This window comes from Heterocephalus glaber, unplaced genomic scaffold (genome assembly GCF_053883595.1).
Source record: "Heterocephalus glaber isolate CG9 unplaced genomic scaffold, H.glaber_assembly_v1.0 deba00001689, whole genome shotgun sequence".
NCBI lineage: Eukaryota > Metazoa > Chordata > Mammalia > Rodentia > Bathyergidae > Heterocephalus > Heterocephalus glaber.
Window position 1 is genome coordinate 15,425,358 of NW_028258414.1, and position 20,337 is coordinate 15,445,694.

General features: G+C 41.3%; 1 protein-coding gene and 1 pseudogene across 3 annotated transcripts in view; one reads left to right on the forward strand and one right to left on the reverse strand.

Moving 5' to 3' along the window:
* The window catches only part of Edc3 (enhancer of mRNA decapping 3), a 231,312-nt gene extending 216,484 nt beyond the window's left edge, over positions 1-14,828 (reverse strand). The window contains exons 1-3 of one of the 3 annotated variants that reach the window (XM_087198891.1): positions 14,736-14,828; positions 3,081-3,291; positions 18-337 (exon numbers count right to left, since the gene is read on the reverse strand). The gene's annotated coding sequence lies outside the window, so the exon portion shown is untranslated. Of the gene's footprint in view, positions 1-17; positions 338-3,080; positions 3,292-14,735 lie in introns of those variants that run through there. The other 2 variants (XM_087198892.1, XM_087198889.1) reach the window with 2 other exon arrangements.
* A 1,812-nt stretch (positions 14,829-16,640) lies between these two features.
* On the forward strand, positions 16,641-17,971 carry LOC147821884 (large ribosomal subunit protein eL6 pseudogene; annotated as a pseudogene).
* The last annotated feature ends 2,366 nt before the right edge of the window (positions 17,972-20,337 follow it).

Below are 20,337 nucleotides of genomic sequence, written 5' to 3' on the forward strand. Positions count from 1 at the left end.
GCACCTTGATTACTTACAGGAGTTATGCCGACGGCGGAAGCTTTTGGACTGACTCAAGGGCTCCATGTGCCTGTCCACATAGCTCTTGGAGCACTGCTGCTGCTGAGGAGAAATGGCAACATCCTGGCTCTTCACATCTGTCCTCTTAGGGATGTTCTGAGGGACACTGCTGGAAGAAGTCAGCTTCTTCACCAACTTGCCTGTCCCATTCTGATTGATACCTACTTGGCACCCAACAGCAGAGGGACCTAATTCTGTCTGATGAGGGTCTCCAAAATGGTGGTTGTCTCCAGGACCTGGTATCTCCAGGATTTTTAGTTCTGTGATATCACCTGCCCTGAAATACACAAGAGTCTAGGTCTTAACATTGTAACATTGAAAAAGATGAAACTGAGATTAACAGCAAAACAGCTATCCCTTGGCAGAACTGCATTTCAGTGACTTAGGAGACGTAAAACTTAAGCCAGGTGGTGGAGCACTTAAAGAGAGGATTTAATCGCTGACATTCAACTCGCATAACATGGTCTTAAAGAGACTACTGTTAATAACTAAGCTATAGGCCGGGGATTTAGCTCAGTGGTTTCGCTGCCTGCGTTGCAAGCACAAGGACCGGAGTGTGATCCCTGGTACCAAAAAAACCGAAAACTGAGCTATATTATCACATGAGATTTTCAGAATATTGCCGGGGATTCGGCTCAGTGCTTCCGCCGCCTGCCTCGCAAGCGCAAGGACCCGAGTTCCATCCCCGATACCACAAAAACAAACAAACAACAGAATATATCATGGCTTTTTTCATTCATTCACTTACCTCTCAGTCAACAGGCATAAAGAACAAACTTTAGGGGAAAAGCCTTGTGCTAAGTAAGAACAGGATATACAGAGATAAAAATCAGTATGCGTCCACAAGAAACTCAGTCTGGGGCCAAGGATTTAGCTCAGTGGTTCTGCAGCCTGCCTTGCAAGCATGAGGACCTGACTTTGATCCGATCCCCTGTACCAAAAAAAAAAAAATTCCTGGGCTGGGAATTTAGCTCAGTGGTTCCACTGCCTGCCTTGTAAGCGCAAGGTCCTGAGTTTGATCCCCGGTAACAACAAAAAAAAATTCAGTCTGGTTACTGGAAAAGGCAAGTACATAATCAATCAAGTGTTAAGTGCCACAAGAGATGTGAACATAAGGTCCTAGAGAGCCTAAAAGTGAAATACCTCAATTAGTTTGGTAGACACAACACATAGGCTAAGTCTAAGGTGGGGATGAGGGGGACAAGAGCTGACCAAGTGGAGGACAGCAGGGAGAAGGGCAATTATAGACAGGGGCTCTGAGCCCGGAAAAACATAAAAATGTGAGGAAGTGGAAATGCTATGGCATTATGAAGGGAAGGATGCTTGTAAAGGGCCATCAGGAAGTGAGGGTGTGGAGGTGACCAGGGGGCAGATCCTGGGCATGATGAAGTTTTCTTGTGTCCATAGGAAGGTGGAGAAACTAGAAGCAGGGGGCACCATTCAGAAGACTGGACAAGAAGCAGGAAGAGACAAACCAGGCCAATGACACCGCAAAGGGAGAAGGGAGGATGGGCCAAGAGACATTCTGAATACACAGAATGCGATGATTAACTGAAATGAGGATTCAAGAGAAAGAAGAGTTTGTTATGATTCCTAAACTCCAAACTTGGGTAAAGTCACCAATAATGGGTAGACCTCTGGAAGAAGAAATCTGAGAACCCTGAATTTAAGATATCTTATAGAGCCCCCAACTGGAAATTACCAGTAGACAATAAAAGCACATAGAACTCAGACACTAGGCCTAAACTGAAAACAAAAACGTAAGGTCACATTAATGTATGAGAAAGTATACATGAAATTGAGCTAATTCAGAAAGATGATAAAGTTAGAAAAAAGATAAGGAGAGACTAGAGAATGAAGCCACAAAAGGGTTGAAGTGGACTGTTTCGTTTGACAGTATCTGCAGGCACAAAGCTAAGGGAAATGGCAGCCATACCTAGTGCAAAAGCATGAGAGGCCTGGGAATGCCAGAATGCAGAAAGACAATACAAAGAGAAAACTAGAGAGGGAGGAAGTATCAAAGGAGGTAGAGAGGGGCAGCATTTAAAGCATCCACGGACACAGGACACATCCACAGAGACTGCAGAGCAGGTCAGCAATAAGAATGAGCATACCCACAGACAGGTTACGTTGGGTGTGCATAGGGAGGGAACCGCTCAAAATAATCAAAGAAGCTCCTGCCTGACAGCCTTTCTGTATGCATGTTAGAATGGGAGGCTGTTTGCTGAATGCACTGACACACACCTGCAATCACAACTACTCTCAGGTAGCTGGATTGCAAATTCAAGCCCAGCATGGACGACACAGTAAGATGGTATCTGAAAAACTAAAAAGGGGTAGGGATATGGCTCAGTGGAAGAACGCCCCTGAGTTCTAATCCCAGTACTGCAAGGAAAAAAAAGTGAACTTGAGATCAACTGACTCATACTGAGAAAAAGATTCCTCCAACTAAGGACTTTAGCTACTGGCTACAGTTTCTATGTTTCTGTGGAAAAGTTATAATTATGTACAAATCTATCAAGACACTTTTATACAGCTGAAAAAATAAGGACTTTCAATGTGTGAAAGTACAAATAAAACAACTGAGCAAGAAAATGAAAACTACAGGCGAAGATTATGCTAAACTTAAACCACAGTGGGGTGTGGTGGTGTATGCCTGTAATCCCAGCTACTTGGGAGACTGAAGAAGGTGCTTCATAAGTTCAAGGCCAACCTTGGCAAGTTAGCAAGATCTTACCTTAAAATTTTTTAAATGGGGCAGGGGCATAGCTCAATGGTAGAGCATACCTGGATTCAATCCTCAGTACCATTAAAATAAAACAAACAGGCTTTACAAACCCTGAGTTATCAGCTGAAAGCTAATTACAACACAAGGCCTTTGCTCCCCTGGTTTAAGACTGAAGACTGCACAAGTCTCACATGTGACAAGACTATCCTCAAAAGCAGCCTCATCCCAGAGAATCAGACCCGGGTTCAAGTGCCACTGACCACCAGACTTGATTGACCACCAGGACTCTCACCTGAAGGTGACTTCGGGCACAAGACACTTCACTCCATTGTGGAAAGGCCGGGTGAGGGAGATGGTCTGGCTGACCTGGTCCACCGCGGACACTCTTCCTTGGTAGACACCCAAGCTCTCTCCACAGTTGATGGACACAATACTGCCCAGCCAATCCGTAGCCATGTTTCAGATGTGAGACCACCGTGAAAAGGCGGAACTACACAGGGCACCTTGAAGAACAGACACATCTATAATTGAACTCAGAAAATATTAGGTCAGGTTCTGTACCAGGTGTTGCTTAATAATAGAAACTCTGTCACATCCTTCACTGACCTAGTAAAGCATTAAAAAAAACTTTCTCGAGAACACACATATTAATAAGCAATATTACTTAACAAACATTTTGTAATGCTTTAACCTGAATGAAAGGTAACATCAACCAATTGGGCATGGTGGCTGCTTGAGAGGCTGAGGCAAGAGGATCACAAGTTCAATAACAGCCTGGGTGATTTAGCAAGACCCTGTCTCATAAAAAGACAGAAATGACTGCCTGCCTCACAAGCACAAGGAACCGAGTTCAATCCCCAGTACCAAAAAAACCAAACAAACCAGAAATGACTGGGAATGTAGCTCAAAGCTTTCAAAGAGAATATGTGACCAATAAATAATGTTAATGATAAATTCTGAACCAAAAAATTTTAAAAGCCAACTGAAGACATATAGAACATGATACCTAACAACTACAGAATACATATTCTTTTATAATCCACAGGGAATGTTCACCAACATACAGTGGCCCTTAAACAAGAGTGAATACCTTTCAAATGACCAAAATCACAGAGTGTATTCTCTGGCCACAACAGAATTAAATTTGAAATTGAAGCCTCGCACAGTGGTGGACACCTGTAATTCCAGCAACTCACGAAGCTAGGGCAGGACTACAAGTTCAAGGGTAACTTAACAAGCCCTTGTTTCAGAATTAAAAATAAAAAGGGGGGCCGGGGATTTAGCTCAGTGCTTGCGCCTGCTGCGCAAGCATCAAGGACCCGAGTTTGATCCCTGGTACCAGAATAAAAAATAAAAAAATAAAAAGGGATAGGGGTATAGGTCAGTGATAAAATACTTGGGTTCTATCCCAAGTGCTGAAAAAAATGGTAATTAAGATATTTAGAATTTCTACATATTTGAAAATTTAGCAAGAGATTTCTAAATAACTTACCAGTGAAAAAGAAATCAAAAGGGAACAGGTCATAATGGTGCGTGCATGCCTGCAATCACAGTATTCAGGAGGCTGAGGCAGGGGGATCACCATGAGTCCAAGGCCATCTTAGGCTGCATAGTAAATTCAAGGTCAGCCTGAACTACATAGACCTTGTCTCAAAAAACAAAACAAAACAAACAAATAAAAATGCTATCAATTCCTCATCAAATTACCAGCCAGTGGACTCCAACAATAAATAAAAAGAATTATATACCGTGAGCAGATGAGGTCTATCCCAAGAGTGTAGTATTGGCTCAGTATTAGAAACCCAACCAATGTAATCTACCATATTAACATGGCTAAAGTTAAAAAAAAAAAGTAAACGATCCTAGCAATTGATGCAAATAAGCATCTGACAAAATTCAATACCCACTCAGGATTTTAAAACAAAAAACTGGCCATGGATTTAGCTCAGTGGTTCCGTCACCCATCTCCTAAGCACAAGATCCCGCGTTCGATCCCTGGTATAAAAATAAATACATAAACAAATAAAAACAAAAAACTCAGTCAGACACACGCCTGCAGTCTCAGCCCTTTGGGGGCTGAGGCAGAAGGATCACAAGTCCAAGTCCCACCTGGGCAATTTAGCCAGATGCTGTCTGAAGATAAAAAAGGGACTGGGAATGTAGCTTAATGGTAAAGTGCCTCTGGTTTGATCCTCAGTACTACACACACACTCACACACACACACAAAACCAAATCTCAGAAAAATGAGAATTGAGGGGAACTTCCTCAATTTGATAAAGAGCATATATGGGCCAAGGTTTTAGCTCAGTGGCACTGTGCCTGCCTCGCAAGCACAAGGTTCTGAGTTTGATCCCCAGTACCGCAGGAAAAAAAAACAACAGTATAATATATACCCTACATACAGTTACTATTATACTTAATGTAAAAGACCGAATGCTTTCCCTTTACGATCAGAAACAGGCCAAAGATGTCCACTTATCACTTTTATGCAACACAGCACTGGGTGTTCTTCCAATAACGCAAGAAAAGGAAATAAAGGGCATATTAATTGGAAAGGAAAAACCAAACCTGTCTCTATTTGCAGATGATGTGATTAGTAATGAACACATGGACAGTGAAATTTAAAAATACAACACTATTTATAATTGCTTTTCAAAAGAAATACTAAGAGTAAACCTAACAAACCACGTACAAGACTCTCAGATGAAAACTCTGTAACACTGACCCAAAAAATCAGTGTTAGATGGATAGGTATATCATGTTCATGAACTGAAAGATTCAGTGTAGTAACTGATCAGTTCTCCTCCAATTGGTATATAGAATCAATGCTATGCCTAGCAAGATCCTAGCACAGTTTGTTGTAGGTATAGACAAGGTCATTCTAAAATTTATACACCTGATACTGAATTCATATTTAGCTATAGTAACCAAAAATATTTGGTAATGGTGAAGGAACAGACATATAAATCAATGAAAAACAATACAGAACCCAGAAATACATAAATATGCTCAACTGATTTTTTTTTTTTTTTGGTACCGGGGATCGAACTCGGGTCCTTATGCTTGCGCAGCAGGCAGCGAAACCACTGAGCTAAATCTCCGGCCCAGCTCAACTGATTTTTTACAAGGTACAAAACACAAAGTAATGTGTACATCAGAGGTTTTACAACCAAGTATTACAACAAATGGATATCAGCAAAAAAAAACAAACCTTGGGCCGGGAATTTAGTTCAGTGGTTCTGCCGCCTGCCTCCCAAGTGCAAGGTCCCGAATTCGATCCCTGGTACCATAAAAAAAAAAAACTCAACCTAAGTCTCATCCCGCATACAAAAATTTACTCAAATTGGACTTAATGCAAAACATCAAACGCTAAGACTATTAGAAAAAAATAAGTAAAACCTTTAGGATGCAGGGCTTGGCTCTCAGACTTCACAACAAAACTCAATTTACAAAAAGAAAAAAATGACCAATTCTACTTACTGAAAATTTAAAACTTACTCTCCCTAGGATTTGTGAAAAGAGTAAAAAGATTGGTCGAAAATGTCTACAAACCACATACTTGACAAAAACAAAGAATTAGTATCTAGAATACACATACTTAACAGTGAAAACAACAATCAATTCAATTAGAAAATGGGCAGCATACATGAAAAGCCATTTCATCTAAAAGGATATACAGGTAACAAGTAGAAACGTTTTTAAAATTCAGTAGCACTCACTATTAGGGAACTGCAATTATTAAAACCACATTATACTTCTATATACTTTTCAAAATGGCTAATAGTGAAAACATCATGTGCTAACAAGAATGTGAAAAAAACTGAATTACTCAATTTGCTGGGAGAGGAATTAAACGGTGCAGGCAGGCTGGAAAACAAATTGGCAGTTTATAAAAAATCTAAACACGCATCTACTATAGGATCCAGAAACTGTATTCCTGGTCATTTCACTCAAAGAAAGGAAGACAAATTCACAAAAAAACCTGCACACAAATTTTATCAGGTTTACTCATACTAGCCACAAACGAAAACAACCCAGATGACCTTTAACAAGTAAACAGTTACAAACTGGTATATCCATACTAGTAGATCTCCAACACCAATCTCCAAAGGTTACATTCTATATGATTACATTTGGTTAACATTCTTGAAATAACAGTTATGGAAATGTAGAGCAGATCCATGGTTCTAGCAGTGAAGGTCTTGAGGTGAGAGGGAAGCAAGCATTACTTTAAAAGTCCAAAAGGCCAGATATGGTGGTGCACCCCTGTAATCCCAGCACTCAGGAGGCTGAGGAAGGAGGATCACAAGTTTAGGGCCACCCTGGGCTACATAGTGAGTTAAGGCCAGCTTGAGCTATATAGTGAGACTCTAAGAAAAGCAAAAGAAAAAAAAATATGGAAGAAAGGATCTCTGTGGTGATGAGAAAAATGTGGTGCATCTTGATTACAGCAATGGCGATATCCTACTATGATATTGTACAAGACATTACCAATGGGGGAAAACACATAGTATATTTGCAATCCCCTAGTACTGTTTCTTACAACTGCATGCAAATCTACAACTATCTCAAAACATTTAATTAAAGTCTCTAACACATATTAACAAAATAACAGGAAATCATGTACGATTGTATCAGTAAATGCAGGAAGGCAATATAAAAAATTCAATACTCATTCATGATACTAAAAAAGTAAGAGAGGGCTGGTGATTTAGCTCAGTGGCGCTCTGCTTGCCTCGTAAGTGCAAGGTTATCAGTGCGATTCCCCATCCCCCAAAAAAAGTGTGAGAGGCTAAGAATCTACAAAACAATTACAGGTATCATCACACTTAATGATGAAATCATAAATTCCCTCCCCAAAAAACTGGGGATAAGGGTGTCCACTCTTACCACTTCTACTTATATTCAACTTACAATGAAGGTCTTAACCAATGCAATAAAACAAGAAAAAAATAAAAAGCATAAATATTAGAAGAATAAAATTATCTTTGTAACATGATTGTGTGTGTAGAAAATACTAAAGAATGGACACACACCTGTGCGCACATGCGCACACGGACACACACTCTACTAGACTGAATTAGCAAGATCACAGGTTAAATGATTAATGTAGAAAAACCACCTGTAGTCTACATTATACTAAACAAGTGAAAAGTATTTTTATAATAGTATTTAAAACATTAAATCTAAGAACTAAACCTAATGAAAAATTTGTAAGAACTCTACAGCAAAAACTGCCAAAAGACTGCTAAAAAGAAAAATTAAAGATCTAAACAAATGGATTTTTACAGGCTGAGCACTTAATATTCTCAATTCTTCTAATTTATCGATGGATCGAATATTGTTATGCTTTGGGTCTAGATGTCCCCTCAAAGCTTCATGCAGTCACAGGTGGGGCTTTTTCAGAGGTGGCTCGACCTAGAGTACGTGGTGCTGGGATTAAGGCTGTGTGATTACTAAATCAGTCCACTGATTGGTTTGGCACTGCTCTAATCCCAATAGTCTGGACAGAATATAAGGGACAGAAAGAGACTTGTCTTCCCCCTTGTTGTTTTTGCTGTTTTTGCTTGCAAGAACTGTTTCCCCATGCCAACCTGCCTTAGAGCCAGCCGATTATGGTCTGAAAACTCTACAAACTGTGAGCTAAATAAACCTTTCCTCCTTTAACTCTGGATGCCAAGTATTTGTCACAAAAATGAGAAAAGTAAGACAAATACCTATCAAAATGCCAGCTGAGGGCTGGGAATTTAGCTCAGTGGCACCACACCTGTCTCACAAGTGCAAGGTTCTAAATTCGATCCGTAGTACTGAAAAAAAGAGAGAAAAAAAGTGCCAGCCGAGCAACTGGGGTGTATGTAGTTCACTGGAAGAGTACATACCTCTCATGTGAGAGACCATGCGATCATCTCCCATCACAACTTCCAAAAAATCCCAGCTGGCATTTTTTTAGAGTAACTGAAAAATGGATTCTAAAATATATGCAGCTCAGACAAATAATATCAACAAAAATGAAAAATAGGATAGGGGAATTGGAAGAGGGTGGGAAAGAGGGAGAAGGGAGGGGATTAAAAAATACAAAGAAACATGCTGTAATATGTACATGTAACCATTCTCAAAGACTGTAAACTATACGGACTACAAGCACTTACAAATAAACTAAAAAAAAAAATTATTTAAATAAAATAAGCTTGGGCCGGGGATTTAGCTCAGTGGTACTGTGCCTGCCTTGCAAGCCCAAGTTTCTGAGTTTGACTTCTGGTATCAAATAAAATAAATAAATAAAATAAGCTTTCAAGACAGTGGACACATTAAAAAAATAAGTAAAATATATACAGAAACACAAAGTACTAAGAACAACCAAAACAACTGTGAAAATGAAAAACAGTATAAATTACCACCAACAGTATAAATCTTGATAAATCAAGATTAACTACAAAGCTACAGAAATCTGCCAGGTGTAGTGGCACACGCCTGTAAATCCCAGCACTCGGGAGGGTGAGGCAGGGGGATTACCACAAGTTCAAGACCAGCCTCGACTATACAGTCAGACCTTCTCTCAAAACAACTACAGAAGGCCAGGGATGTAGCTCAGTGGCACAGCACCTGCCTGGCAAGTGCGAGGCCCTGAGTTTGAATCCCGGTACCGCCCCCCCCCCCAAAAAGGCTACAGAAATCAAGATACTCTCCTCTCATTATTCTCCAGACACAATGGCCTTCCTGTTTCTCAAACATATCAAGCTTGTTCCATCATAGGCAGCTAAGTTAGACAGATATTAATATATAGTCAGAGGCACTGTAAGTCAGCACAAGAAAATCAGAATTGTGGCTGAAGGCGCATATGAAAAAGGCCAGGCCTCAAGATAAAGATGCAATGACAAGGCCTATATGGCTCCCTAAGGGATAAACAGCAAATGAAATTATACTGTAATTAGCACCACCTGGTCCAGTGAGCCCAGCTAGGCATCACTTGTCCAGGCGGGTAACCAGAGCATCTGGATCCATCCCTTAAAATCCCTTTGTTTTTCCCATGTACCCTTGCTATGTGACTCATTTCCCTATTGCAGTGATAATGAACCTTTTATAGACAAATACCCAAACTGCAACCCAAAATACACTTGTTTATCACATAGTGGCAACACTCCAATTAAACCTGAATACTGAGGTTTTACTTTAGAAAAAAAAATCCATACATTAACAGCTTTTGTCTTAAAGAAAAACACAGTGTAACATGTGTGTCATAGGTTCACCACCACTGCCCTTTTGGATCAATACAGAGTGGCTATACTTCTGGTCCTAAAGCCTGACTGTAGTATGACCCATGTTGCACCCACATTGTGACTTTGCTGTATAAACTATCCCTGACAAACGGCCTCAGAGGCCACCCATTTGGGACCCTTCCTCAAACTCCAGAACTGCTCTTCTCCTTAATTCTAACTTCTTCCTTTGGTTCACAACATCATTCTTCAATGTTGTAAAACCACAAACTCAACACATTTAACATCTAACAGGTCAGGAGTTATGTTTCTCCTACATCAGTTTCTCCAAAACTGCACACCAGGTAGTATTTCCAGAACACTCTCCTGAGGTCTATGAATGCGTAGATCCATCTTGTCTTTCTTCTATTAAAATGTTACAATCTCAAAGAGGCTTTCCCTGGCTACCCAATCTAACAAGGCTACTCATCATTTTTCAACACTTCCTTTTCTGTTATGACTGCAAAACGAATCACCACGTAAATTATCTTATGTGTTTGTTTATATTGTCACCCCACGAGAAGAAGGCAAAGAAACTTGTCTGTCTTCAGCCAAAAAGAGTGCCTACAATGGAAGAATTCAATAAATATTAAATGAATGAATCGATCAATTAGGTATCATGTGACACAAGTTAATCATTCAGAATCTAGAGTACGGTAAGTCCCTGACTTACGACTTATGAACAAGTTCTGTTCTGTGAGAACATTCAAAAGTTAGGTTCATTCGTAAGCTGACAAAGTGAGTTTTATAAGGTACACCTGTGAAAGTTCGCAATTCTAATGTTCGAAAGTCAAGGACTGTGTTTAAAAATATCTAAATGCATCTAACTCTTCTTAAAATGGTTCTGCAAATATCCTTAAAGCATCCTCTGGAAAATCCTATATAAGATATGAAATCTAACATTCCCCTACTCACGGAAGGAAGTTGGGAAATAACTAGCACATGAATATAAACATACATGTCTTAAGCACAAAGTGAAACACTCAGTGTTTTTCATGAAAAAAGGAAATAAAGAAGTATGTCAAATGAGGCCGGGGATTTAGCTCAGTGGTTTCGACATCTGCTGCGCAAGGACCCGAGTTTGATCCCTGGTAACAACAACAAAAAAAGCATATCAAGCTATTTCAGATATTAATTTCAGATGTAAACATCTACATAGTCTACATGCAGAAAAAGGACCAAAAACAACATACAATGGATCAATTTTTTAAAAAATTCCTTTAGTAAAAGTCCTATCAGAAACACAGTGCTCAAAAGAGCCTGCTTTAGGAATTGATTAAACTAGTTCTCTAGTGATCTAAGTGGCAAGTATCAACAAACAATGCAAACAAAACAAAACAATGTACTAGCAGGCTCATTCACAGGATTTTTCTTTTTTGTATATTAAGGGACATTGTTAAACTATAGCAATTAACAAAATACTTTTAAGAATTTAAGAGATCAGGGCTGGGGATTTAGCTCAGGGGTTCCACTGCCTGCCTCGCAAGTGAAAGGTCCCAAGTTCGATCCCCGGCACCAAAAAACAAAAAAATATTTAAGAGGTTAGGTGAATTTCCCATGCTATACAACTTCTACAACAATGAAGATGACAGAAAGGCACAAGATAAACATATGTTAGGCTTACTTTTCCTTCCTGAACAGCCTTTGCCTATTTCTTACAAAAGCACAAATTTCTTTCCCTACCATTTATACTCCATCATACTCTAATGCTTATTTTAGATAAAGAACAAAAAGGTGTATTAAGAATAAAAATGAGGGATGGGGATTTAGCTCAGTGGTTCTGTCAACTGCCTTGAAAGCGCAAGGTCCCAAGTTCGATCCCCAGTACCAGAAAAAAAAGAAGAAGAAGAAAAATGGTCCAGAAGCCAAGTGTGGTGGTGTATGCCTGTAATCCCAGCACTTGGGAGGCAGAGGCAGGAACATCACCTCGAGTCTGAGGCCAGCCTGGGCTATATAGTGAATTCAAGGCCAGCCTGGACTACAAAGTGAGATCCTGTCTCAAAAAACAAACAAACAAAAAAGACTGAAAATTAACTAGGTAGAAAAGGCTTTTACTTCTCCACTCAACATCTCTCTAAAACCTTCATGTTGTACAGTCAAATTTATACTATGCAAATAATACATGAATCAAAATCAATATGTTTGTTTTGAGACAAAGCCTTGCCATGTAGTTCAGGCTGGCCTCCAGCTAACTATGCAGCCCAGGCTGGCCTGGAACCCACTGATCCTCCTGCCTCAGCCTCCTAAGTGTTGGGATTACAGGTATGTGCCACCACAACCAGCTCAAAATCAAATTTTCAACACTTTGAAAATATAGGTACTAGTTCACAACTGCAGATTTTTCTTTTTACTTGTAGATTAATAGGAAAAGTTTTAAAAGTAATCACTGGGGGCCGAGGATGTAGCTCAGTGGTGCCATGCCTGCCTGGCAAGCGCAAAGTCCAGAGTTCAATCCCAGTACTGAGGAAAAACAAGTAACCACTCTATGTTTAACACACTGCCCTCTTTTTTTTAAACTGCAAATGTCTCTCTGTAAAACACATTCATGCTGAGCTGGGAGTGGTGGTGCACACCTGTAGTCCCGGCATTCGGGAGGCTGAGGCAGAATCACTGCAGTTTGAGCCTAGCCTGGTCTACATGGTGAGACTGTCTCAAAAAACAAAACAAAACAAAAAAACACACACATTAATGTTTTATTCAAAACTCATCAAATAAGTTTATTCTACAGAGAAAATTTCTACTTTTACACAAAACAGGAACTCAAGTGCCACCAACTGGGCCAAAATGAACACACTATGGGAGCTTTCTCCTTTTGTATCAAGTTACAATATATAAAGTCTACATATTTCAGGTGTACAGGCCTATGACTTTTTGCTGTTAATTCATCCATATAGTCTGTACCCCCAATCAAGACAGAGAATATTTCTTTTTTTTTTTTTTTTTGGTACCAGGGATAGAGCTCGAGTCCTTGATGCTTGCGCAGCAGGCAGCGAAACCACTGAGCTAAATCCCCGGCACAAGTCAGAGAATATTTCTAACACTCCATTAGGCTCCATTGTTTCCCCAAAAGATATCCATTACTCTGACATTCATCATGAAGGATCAGTTTAGCCTACTTTCCAACGTTATAAAATTGGAATCATAAAGATTCTCTTAAAAGTATTTGGCTTCCCTCAATTATACATCTACATCTGTACAACTCATCTCTGTGGCTGCACATATCAAACATTAACTCTCTGTCATGTCTGTGCTGTATTCTATCTACCACATTAAGTATGTCTCAATGTATTTTCCATTCTGTTGATAACACAGCTGGGTTACTTCCAGTTCTAAGCTATTATCATGAACATTTTTATGTTTTTGTGGTGGACAAATGCACCTACTTCTGCTGTGCATATGACACAGGAAGTCATAGTGTAGATAGTATATTTGGCTTTATTAAAAGCTATTAGGTGGCCCTGTAGCTCAACCGCACAGCGCCTGCCCCGCAAGTGTCAGGCCCTGAGTTCCATTCCCGGTACTAAATAAATAGCTACCAGGTGGACCGAAGATGGAGCTCAGTGGCACCGCGCTTGTTCAAAGTACTGAGTTTGATTCTCCGTACTGAAGGAAAAAAAAAAAAGCTAATAGGTTTTTCTTTTGATGAAGCTGAAAATGTAGAAAAGGTAAGTAAACTTTCCACTGTCATGTGTGTGCAGGGGTACACTGAGTCTTGAGGTAAAATGCATCTATTCGTTACACGTCAAAAAAGTTGGGACGCTTTTCCTTCCACAGCCCTACCCCGACAAGGAGGCTCCACAAAAAAATTCTTAGTAATCGAAAAATCTATTCTTCGCAACCGTTTTTACTTCACAGACAGAAACCAGCAATAGAAACTTTATGCCCAGTACAACTTATCTAGTACTCATTACAAAATTTTTAAAAGAAAAAGAAAAAGGTAGGAGCCATCCGAGTTGCAATACAAAACTGTTCGACACTGATCATTTATATTTCGTAAAAGTAAGACCTACAGGAGACGGCAGACCTCGATTAGTTTAGCCTGTGGTTAGTGAAGAGAAGAAAACACATTCTGAGTCGCTAGTTCATCTGTAACCACAGAAGAAGCCTGTTAAGACCAAACTACCTCAGCTAATCAACAACTCAATTACTAATATAATCTACAGCACACAAAAGGTGCCAATACGCTAAGAACCACAGACTTTTACGTGGGGCAGGAAAGAATCAAGTGGAAGTTCCCGGGGTTCAGCAGAGGCTGTTCCCTCGCAGGTACCAGCTTCTCTGCCACTCTCTCTTCCCGCAGCCCAGTGCACCTCTGTGCTCAAGTTCTCAGTCACGGAAGTGGCACTCGAGCTCTTCCCTGCCACCCACTTCATTGTTCAACAGGATCCTGAGGCACGCAGCAGTGAAAGAGCCGCAGCAGCCACTACCAGAGGCTGGACGCGTCCAGGCTGCTAACACGGGGCATGATTACCCCAGGCGGTTGGAAGCCCGCAGTCCTGCGCCTCCAGCCTCAAAACCCTGGGGCACCTGTGAGAACCCGGACCCCTGCACGCCCAACGTGAACCCAGCTCGTGCCCGCCTCTAACGAGGTCTACAAGGCCCGAACCCCCCTGCCTAACAGCGAACCCGGCTGGCAACGCCAGAAGCTCCCTCCCGCGAACACCCACACACCAGCCGCCTCCCCACGTCCCACCTCCGAGCTGTCCGATCTGGGCCTCCTCCGCACACTACACAGAACCTCCCAGCCAGCGAAGATACCGAGAGGGACTTCTCCACCCCCACCCCCACGCCGGAAGAACTCCCGGCGTCTCCACGCCGCGTCCTGATGTCACTTCCGGCGCGACTCCTATGAAACGCCAGAAGGGCAGCTGAGGGGCTGGGGCTCAGGAAGTTTGAGAAGTTGGAGGATGTGGTCACAGCGGGTCCTGCGGATTTCCAGAAATACACGTGGGTTCTCTTATCACATGCCTGACAGCTAATATTCGCCGGGCTGCAGACTGCAGTCGGGGTCCTACACCCCCACTACCTGGCCTAGGCTCCTGAGGCGCAGTCCCTCGCTGGCTCATTGAAAAGCTCTCCTTCCCATTCTGTCCCAATGTTAGGCAGGTAGACATTAGTGCAACCGAGAGACAGATAGGGTCAGAAGGGGTCCAAAATAGCGTGCACTGGAAGTTGAGTAAAGGAACAAAGACATCATTGTGTAATAACACTTGTAATCATTTGTTACATCTCAAACCTAAAGCAGTCCCACAGAGCACACTGACATTTTAAGGTTACACATTGAGCACAGTCCTGATCCCTGCCCGTCTAGTTCCAAAGCAAGGCCTATGATGTTCCTGGATGCCATAACCTGCAACCCATTGATAGCAGGAAAGGAGGTCTTTTTCAAAGATACTGCTGCCTTGGGCTGGGACCTGCTTTAAATTAACCATTTGTCTTTTGTAAGATTCTCACATGATGAAATTAGCAGTTCCTAAGTAACTTCTATGTAAGATGTTGATAAGCGTCATAATTGTCCCAACTCCCCAGACCCCAAGAGTAACTCTTGGGTGCATAACAATGTATCTAAACATGTACTGCATGCAGATCCCTTTGTGGTAAGGTCCTCCGCCCTTGAAGGTATGACTTTCTATACCTACTTTACAACAATACTCCTATACATCTGCCCGGCCTGTATGTCTTGATTGAGTATATCTATGAGGGTGCCTCCAGAAGAGATTACCATTTGTGTTTGTGGACTCTCAAAGCAGATAGCCCTTCCCAGTGTGTATGGGGACCATCCAATCCATTGAGGGACTGAAGAGGACAAAAAAGAGGTTGAATGAACTCTTCCTGACTGCTAGAGCTGGGACATTGATCTTCTGCCTTCAATGCTTCTGACACTCAGGCCTTCACGTGAGCTTAGAAGCTACATCACCAGCTCACTGGCTCTTTGGCCTTTGAACTACATCACCAGTTTTCCTGGGTCTCCAGTTTGCAGATAACAGATCATGAGACATCTGGGGCTCCATAATTGTATGAGGTTGTAATAAACCTCTTTATATATGTGTAGATATGTAACATTATATGGGAGAGATTCTTATTGAAAAAAATATATATGTAGTTTCTCTGGAGAACTCTGACTAATAAAGAGAAGGACAAGGAAAAGATTCTGGGTGGCTCTTAGACCAAATAAGAGCAGCTTCAACAGTCTATAAAGTGGGTTTATTCTGGACTCCTGGTCCCTAATGTGACTTTTTTGGGGTGTTTTTTTTTTTTTTTTTTTTTTGGAGTCAGGGTCTCACTAAGTAGTTCAGGCTGTCCTCAAACTCTCAGCAATCCAACTGCCTCAGCCTCCTGAGTACTGGGATTACAGGCATGCACCACCACGCCTAGCCCTGATGTGACATTTTAAAAACTGAGACTTAATACATACACCATAATATTTATCCTTTTAAAGTGTACAGCTCTTCCCATCTTGCAAGATGTTAGGTGAAAAAGCTGAGAAGCCAGATACTAAAGAGGAGAAACCCAAAGCCAAGGAGGCTGGTGTCACTGGCACAGTTATAAAGAGTAATGTACGGCCGGGGATTTAGCTCAGTGATTTCGCCGCCTGCTACACAAGCACGAGGACCCAAGTTCAATCCCCAGTACCAAAAAAAAAAAAAAAAGTAATGTAAAGGCTGAGAAGCCCAAGAAGGGGCAGCCTCACTGCAGCTGAAACTCAGTCCTAGTTAGAGGAATTAGTAGATACTCCTGATCTTCTATGTATTTCAGAAAGGCTGTGTATAAGAGGAAGTGCTCAGCTGCTAAACCCAAGTTGAGAAGAAAAAGAAGAAGGCTCTTGCTACTGTCACAAAACCAGCTGGTGGTGACAAGAATGGTGGTACCTGAGTGGTATTACACACTACCCTACTGAAGATGTGTCCTGAAAGCTGTTGAGCCACAAAAAGCCCTTCAGTCAGCATGTGAGAAAACTGAGCTAGCTTCACTCCTGGGACCTTCTTGATCATCCTCACAGGGCGCCACAGAGGCAAGAGAGTGGTTTTCCTGAAGCAGCTGGCCAGTGGCTTGCTACTTGTGACTAGGCCTCTTAACCTTAATCGCATTCCTCTGCGTAGAACACAAAAGGAATCTGTCATTGCCACCTCCACGAAAATTGATATCAACAAAGTGAAAATCCCCAAAAACCTCACGGCTGCTTACTTCAAGAAGAAGAACCTGCAGAAGTCCAGACACCAGGAGAGTGAGATCTTCAACACTGAGACTCAAAGAGAGACAGCAGATTTCAGAGCACCGCAAGGTTGATCAAAAAGTGGTGGACTTTCAGATTGTACCAAAAACTCAAACAATTCCTCAGCTCTGGAGCTACATGTGATCCGTTTTTGCTCTGACAAATGGAGTGTACCCTCACAAATTGGTGTTCTAAATTTCTGGCTAAGAACCTAATAATTGATACATTTTTTAGAACTAAAGTGTACAATTCCGAGATTTTTATTATATTCACAAAGTTGTGCCATCATCACCACTAATTCCAGAGCATTTTCATCACTCTGCCATAAAGAGTGATGGCATAAGTACTACTACTCTGCGATAAAGATAAACATGAGTCAGGCCAGGGATTTAGCTCAGTAGGTCCTGAGTTCAATCCCCCATACCAAAAAAAAAAAAAAAGATAAACATGGGTCATTTGTAGGTGAACGAATGTACTTGAGACCACAATGTTAAGTGAAATAAAAGACACACAAGCTTAAATATCGCACAGTTTCTCTTATATGAGAAACTAAAAATGCTAAAAAGTACAAGATCAGATAGGTAATGGGAAGTAGGGAGAGAGCTCTGTCGCAAAGGGGAAGAGGATCAAGAGATGGAGTGGGCAAGCCGGGTGTGGTGACACACATCTGTAATCCCAGCACTCAGGAGGCTGAGGCAGGAGGATCGCTGTGAGTTCGAGGCCAGCCTGGGCTACATAGTGAGCTCAAGGATAGCTTCAACTGCAGAGCAAGACCCTGTCTTGAATGGGGGGGGGGGTAGAGAGAGGGAGAGAGAGATGGAGTGGGAAGAAAGAAGGGAAAGGGGACAAATAAAAGAATTCAGATGTGTTAAGTACATGCACCAAGGAATGTAATATTATATGCTGCAAATATACTGATAAAAATTTTTAAAAAGTCCTGGACCATTAGCGGTAACTCTCCTTCACTCCATCCCAAGTCCCTCAAAACCATTCAGTCTCCATGGATTCAACTATTCCACGCATTTCCTATAATGAGATTGTGTAATATGTGGCCTGCATGTATAATGAGTGTCTGTTTGAATAATCTTTTCCAGCTTCATTCATGTGGTAACAGCTACCTGTGCTACGTTCCTTTCTATGACTGATTAGTATTTCATTGTATGGATTTTTTGTGTATCCATTCATCAAGTCATTTGGGTTATTTAATTTGAGTTATTTAATGCTTTTTTTATATTATGACTAACACTGTTAGGAACATTCAGGGACGAGTTTTTGTGTGGCCATCTGTTTTTGTTTCTCTTGGGTTTATATCTAGGAGAGATTACTAGGCCATATGGTAATTCTGTGTTTCATATTTTGCAGATCTGCAGATTTTTTCCAAAGCAGCTCTGTATATCATCTTACATTTCCACAACAATCAATGAGTGTTCTTTTTAGGGGCACCAAAATACATCACACTTCTCTAAAGAGACACTCAGAAGCCTCTAAATGATTTGAGCACAGAATATTCAGGAGGGACATTTACAGGAGAGATAACAGCTTCCCTCTCCATGTGTACGCTGCCAGCTATGGATCCCTCATGGGAACATTACAACCAGAAAAGGTTCAAAGCCTGCCTCTGACCTGCCATTGCCACATGAGATGGTCCAATAACTCATCCCACGACTAAAGAACAGAAGATTAATTCTGGTTCAAAACCTGGGCAGTGATTTAAAAAACCCCTGGATATAATGGATTCAGGTCTTGAGACCTAATTTTGTCACATACAAAACCACTTCTGCTCCACAAGCCCAACAAACTAGTCTAAATTCATTCACCAGAGTGGTCACGGATAATCATATTTCCTCTTAGCCAGTCAAGGGAGAATTTGTGCTATTGTAAACCCTACTTACTACACCTATACAAATACTACAGGGCAAATAGAAAGGTCACCTGGCTCCCTAAAACAAATCAATTCAATTCTGGGACATGTTTCTATTGCCTAGATTTCATAATCTAGGCCAGTGGTGATGAACCTATGGCATGCATGCCACACCAAGCTGTTTATATCTCTGAAAGTTCTGTTATTGTCCTTTTCTTTTAATGTATGAGCTATTTTTTCCAAATTAAAATCTCAGCATTCAGGTTTAATTGCCGTGTTGGCATTTTGCAATAAATAAGTGGGTTTTGGATTGCAGTTTGAGCACTTGTTCTCTAGAAGATTTGCCATCACTGATCTAGGCTGTTGGCTTCTAGATCTACTTTACGAGGACCAAGAGTTAGTTTTATTCTGATAATTGCCTGTGTTACAATTGGCTGATACAGTCGATCCAGAAATTTAAGTGCTACTGCTTAGCACCTATTGTTACTTATGATGGCCCAATAACTTCTATGACAAAAGAAGAAAAGATTAATTCCCTAACCCCACCCCCACCGCTGGGCTCCATCTTCCTGCATGGACCTTAGGTAAGCCCTGCTCACCATGAATGGGACAATACTTTTTATCAGTCAGGCCCCTCAACCATTTGGGGAGGCTCTTAAAAGCAGAGACTGTGTTTTGTTCCTTTTATGCTTCCAGTGCTGGCTCAGAGAATACCCTCCATAGAAGTGCGACAATCCAAAAAGGAAGGAAGACAGTGAAGTGACAGTCTTGTCCCCTAAACAGACTGGCTGAGAGCAATAAATTCATCTATCCATTGCCACCTCCCATGGAAAAACCCAACACAAGACTGGGCCCAAGGTGGGCAGGCACGGGGATGTGTGATGACTTCAGCTGAGATTCAAATATTCCCCACCTGTAGGATTTCTGGGCAACATTTTATTTAGCTCAGGTGGATGCTTCCTACACATTTATGGACACTTGGGTTTCATTGTTCTCTGTTGCATTAGCTGGTTCTTAGGATCATATATAATAAATGCAAACATACAACCACAGTGCAGGCTAGAATAAAAAGTTGTTGTGTACAAACATTTAAAAATAGACATTTGAAGCCAGGTGTGCTGATGCACACCTGTAATATCAGCACTTTGGGAGACTGAGGCAGGAGAATCACAACCCTGAGCTCAGCCTGGGCAACACAGAGACTTAGGAAGACTCTGTTGC